Source organism: Suncus etruscus, chromosome 20 (genome assembly GCF_024139225.1).
Source record: "Suncus etruscus isolate mSunEtr1 chromosome 20, mSunEtr1.pri.cur, whole genome shotgun sequence".
Classification (NCBI taxonomy): domain Eukaryota; kingdom Metazoa; phylum Chordata; class Mammalia; order Eulipotyphla; family Soricidae; genus Suncus; species Suncus etruscus.
Window position 1 is genome coordinate 22,908,659 of NC_064867.1, and position 5,425 is coordinate 22,914,083.

The window sequence follows — 5,425 nt, forward strand, 5'->3', positions numbered from 1 at the left end:
ACCATGATAACACTAAGATCCTATGATCCTAAAGACGCATTTCAAAAAAATATTTCAGCAGATGATTAAGAAAGTCACCCCCACGGGCCTCCTCCACTGGCTTTCACTGGTTCAGTCTGTTTTGTACACATAAGTTGATTTTTCCAAAACTATTACTGATCCTGGGTTTCTTGGCTCAGGAAGATTGGGAATAATGAGGACACCCCTCTAAAAGCACCCCACTGTTGTGTCCAAGTCCATAATATTAAGCATCACTGTGCCTCTGGACCACAAGCAGGTCAGAACACACCGAGTAAATCCTTCAAGACAAAAGAAAAATCATGGTTTTAAAGAACATACTTGGCTGCATGTTCACCTGCCTTCTTTTTCTTTCAAATATTCTTGAGGGTTAGAGAAGACAGGAACTTTCTGGAAGTAGATCACTTTAGAAATACACCTGGGGGGGGGGGCAGAAAGATAGCACAGCTGTAGGGCATTTGCCTTGATGTGGCCTACCTGGGTTTGATTCCGGGTATCCCATAGGGTGTCCCAACCCTGCCGGGAGCAATTTCTGAGCACAGAGCCAGGAGTAACCTCTGAGAGCAGCCCAGTGTCACCCCCCCAAAAAAAAATAAAAAAAGAAAAAAGAAAAAATACACCTCTGACCAAAACCCTATTTGCAGAACTTTTTTTGTTTGTTTGTTTGTTTGTTTGTCTGTTTTGGGCCATACCCTGAGGCGCTAAGGGGTTTCTCCTGGCTCTGCACTCAGAAATTGCTTCTGGCTCAGGGGACCATATGGGATGCCAGGGATTGAACCCAGGTCTGACCTATGTCAACCACATACAAGGCAAAAGCCCTACTACTGTGCTCCCACTCCGGCCCTATATGCAGAAGTTTTATTTAGTTCATATTTGATAATTATTTTTATTTTGTTTTGTTTGGGGGCCACACTCAGTGGTGTCAGGGGTTACTACTGGCTCTGCACTCAGGAATCACTCCTGGCAGGTTTCAGAACATAGAGATGCCAGAGATCAGAATTGAATCAGCTGCATGCAATGCAAATGCCTTGCCCTCTATACTATCACTCTGGCCCCTAATCAATTCTTCTTAATTCTTACAGCAAGCTACCTCTTAGATTGGAAGGTAATGGTAGAAAGTTCAAACCATACCTGCAAATGAACTTGCTTTGTTTTACTGTTTCTCATTGTCAGCAGATTTGTATTTTTATAGCCAATGTTCAATAGACAGAAACTATTTTTAATTTATTTTAAAATTTCTGAAGATTTACCATTCATCACTGAGCTGTCTATATGCCGTTGTTGCATCAGTTAATTAACGATGGGGCTGGATGGCGATGGATGGAGGCCTTTGTGCTTAGGCCCCAGCCACGTGGCTTTATCCCCCATCCAGCCGGCGGGTCCCAGGCCCAGGTGAAAGGCGAAATTACTGACTCACAGTAAAACATTTTGCAATTGAAAATATTAACTATGAAAGACAACAAAACACATTTAAATCATAAAGAAAATGACTAAGACAAAGATGCAGGCGGTTAGAAATTAGATGTTAAATGGGCTAAGCTGTATTACCTCCCTATTTTTTTTTAAACCACTAACTTACTAAAACTTATCCCATCACCAACTATGAGTGAAATATATGACTACCTGCTTAGTCCCTACACTTAAAATCATAAGTTCAGATGATTAATTTGTCCCACGCTGATCTCACCACGTGGCTTCTGTAAACTTTGTGCAGGCCGGTTTCGCTCGCGCCATTTCACCTTTGTGATTTGGAGGGTGGATTCCAGGTTTTCCGCGGGCCAAGCTGAGCCCAGCCGAGCCCAGCCCAGCCGAGCCACAGGCGTTGCCACTTAGGGGTTTTTAGAAGTTTTTTGCCGCTTTTTCCTTCGGGCGTCACTTTGGACGGTTTTTTTTTGGCCACAGCTTTTTTGCAGAGGGCTTTTGGATGTTTAAAGTTGAAAGTTATTTAAATTAAAAGTTCAGTGCGAAATTTCCAAAGTTGAAATTCAAATTAAGCCGCAGGTCATTTTCAGAAAATCAGTCCACTTTAAATACAGTCTTTTTTCTCCTCCATTTCCAATTTAGACTTTTAATCAGTTTATGAGAAGACGGAGGTTTTTGTTTCTTGTAACAAAGTTTCAGTCCTAGGCCTGGGCCTGGGCTGGAGGTGATGCAAGCTTCCACCTCCCTTCTTTCAGTTGCCCTTCTGCCCCTAAAAGGGGTCACGGCCATCTTTGAACATGGCTTCACGTGGCCAAACACTTTGGGCTGACTGCATCTGAACAGAGCGAAAATCAAACAGAAGAGCAAAAATCTCACCATATTCGCTGTTTTCTTGGGTTCAGGATTCAAGTCAGAGTTCGAAGCGCCAGTTGTTGTATCAAATAAATAAAGATGGGGCTGGATGGCGATGGATGGTGAAGGATTTCTTTCTGCCACTCCAGGCCACGTGGCTCTGCAACCCCATTCAGCTGGCGGGTCCCAGGCCCAGGTTCAATTGCAAAATGTTTTACTGTGTGTATTTTAAATGTACTTAGCCTGTTTTTAAAATGTATGTTTGCATTTATGCTGTAGTACTTGTGTGTAAAAAAGGTTATAGGAACAAAAAGTTCCCCCAATATAGTTTAAAAGTATAGGAACATGAAAGTTCCAAAATAGTGCTTGGTAAAAAGCATTAAGAGAATTTTAAGTTACAGGTGTAAAGTATATTTTGCAAAAATAATGTTTTTAAAAAGGGCTGGTATGTTAATTTTCACTCTATTACGTTGGTGCATGAAAATATTAAGAAAAGGGGGAAATGTTGGTGTACCTAGCTGAGACCCTGGATTTGGGTGTAGATACCTAAGACCCACCCATTTCTAGGAGGGGTCTTGGGAACCGGATATTAGGTGTGACCTTACCTGCAAGACCCGGCCCATTCCTGGGAGGGGTCTTGAAAAAGTTAGATAAGCCTTGAACCGAGGGAATTCGGCCCCTTTCGGCCCTGCTGAGCTCGCTGGCTTTGGGGTCTCTGTTTCTGGTCTTGGACCAGGATGGAGGCCAAAGGGAAAATGGCTAAAGGGGTTAAGACGCAGGGTAGCCTAGAATGGCTGAATGCTTAAAAGGTTATGAGATAGGCCACACACATGTGGTGAATAGGGCATGAATAAAGCTGATGCTTCCTGAAGCCTGCCTGTGAGTGAGTCTTGTTTCCGCCGTTCACCTGGGCCTGGGACCCGCAGGCTGGATGGGGAATGAAGCCACGTGGCTGGGGCCTAAGCACAAAGGCCTCCATCCACCGCCATCCAGCCCCATCGTTAATTATTTAATACAACATGCCAGTAACATTGAAAGATTTAAACTGGTCAGAGAATACTGTGAATGCACTGTGCATTCTTTTTTTTCTCAACACTCCGCTCATACAAACAAGAAACACAAATGCCTAAAAGTCTTCTTTTTAGAAGAGTGATAAAAATACCTATATACTCGAGTATAAACCAAGTTTTCCCAGCACAAAATTTGTGCTGAAAACCCAAAACTCAGCTTATACGCGGGTCATACAGGTTTATTTGAATTGAAGCACGCACACCGAATCCAATGCACGTATTCTCCAGTCGTCTTCTGCCTCCAGTCTGCTGGAGGGGCCGGTGCTTCAGCTCAGTCCACAAGTCGTGGCTGAGCTGAAGAGGTAGGCAGCTGAACAGAACTGGATGCCACTGAACTATTGAACCCACAATATTCAATGGCACATTTTTTGGGGGGGTCACACCCGATGGTGATCAGGGGTTACTCCTGGCTGTCTGCTCAGAAATAGCTCCTGGCAGGCACAGGGGACCATATGGGACACCGGGATTCGAACCAACCACCTTTGGTCCTGGATCGGCTGCTTGCAAGGCAAACACTGCTGTGCTATCTCTCCGGGCCCTCAATGGCACATTGAATTAAGTGAAAACCCCAATTAATGCAGTAAAGTCTTGTAAATAAATGCTTATAAATCCTTATTATCAGGGGTTTTGGAGTATAAAGTTTCAGAATTTTTAACCATTTATTTACAATTCTTTACTGTCTTAAATGGTTAATTCACTTTATTAAAGTTGCCATTGAATACTATAAGTTAACGTAGTATGTTAATGTATACAGTATATCAAGCAATCATGTATTGTAAATGTGATTATGTATTTATTTATTTATTATGTACTGATTCCTCAATTGATGTAATTGTGTTGGATATATATATATGTATATATATATATATATATATACATTTATTTTTGAAATTTACCAGTGGCTGCTGCATTTTTCCACCTCAGCTTATATTCGAGTCACTAAGTTTTCCCAGTTTTTAGGGTAAAATTTGGGGGAGGGTTGGCTTATACTCAGGTCAGCTTATACTTAAGTATATACAGTATGTCCAAAAGAGAATGGCGGGAGAAAACACCAAAAGGACGTCTGAAAGTAGTATAAGAGCAAGGATCAGGGGCCTAAGTCTCCTTTGTGGTGTAAAGGTAAAGTGTCTATATGTATCCAAAAGACTAGATCCAACACTACATAAGCCTGGGACCCAAACTACATCAATTAAACTTAAAAATGCAACAGCAAAGAGTCAGATTGGAGAGTGGGAAGTAAGCTGTAGTCAGTGATAAAGAAATAGGATATGGACAATATAATTTTTCTAAAAATTCATTATAAACAACTATATAAATCAGTGTCTAACTAAAAATTTTTAATAAAAATAATATACCCAGTGCTCTCTTCAGCAGCACATATACTAAAATTGGAGCAATACAGAGAAGATTAGCATGGCCCCTGCGCAAGGATGACATGCAAATTCGTGAAGCGTTCTATATATTAAAAATAATAATATATCTATAATTATTAGGATAGATTATTAGGATGTGAATTCATCTTGTGTATTGTGTAAGTTTCACTGATATTTATTAATATTCCCATTCACCAGGATGTACCTGATCAAAGTTCTTAGAATCACCTGGTGTCAGGGGTGAAACTGGGGTCAGCTGCGTTCGAGGCAAGTGCCTTGACTGTACATTCTCTAGTCATTCCTCTTTTCCTTTCCTTTAAAAATTTTCTATTTAGATATCATGACTTTCCAAGTTGTTTATAATAGGAATTAGGCATACAATGTCCCGCATGCCGTTTTTTTTTCCAATATGATCTTTGCTTTTGCATGCTAACATGACTCTTTCTAAGCCCCAGGATTATTTATTAAAGCTTTAAAGCTTCACTTATTTGGCCTGAGTGGGTGACAGTTTTTAAAGAGAGCAAAAGGGCTGTAGTTTTAAACCTAGATAAGACAATTCAGTTGGGGGAATTCACCTGGGTGACTTATTCCAGCTTCCAGCATCAGCTCCCAACCACGTACTCCACCTCCTCTTAGATGTTTTGTAATCTCTGCTAAAAGTTTAACCACTTCCAATGAACCCTCCCACGC

The 5,425-nt window shown here is 41.3% G+C and overlaps 1 non-coding gene across 1 annotated transcript; it reads left to right on the forward strand.

Annotated features, from left to right (window-relative positions):
- The first annotated feature begins 4,720 nt into the window (after window positions 1-4,720).
- Window positions 4,721-4,827, forward strand: LOC125998325 (U6 spliceosomal RNA). The gene has a single exon (XR_007491915.1). It is a non-coding gene; the product is annotated as a U6 spliceosomal RNA (small nuclear RNA).
- The last annotated feature ends 598 nt before the right edge of the window (window positions 4,828-5,425 follow it).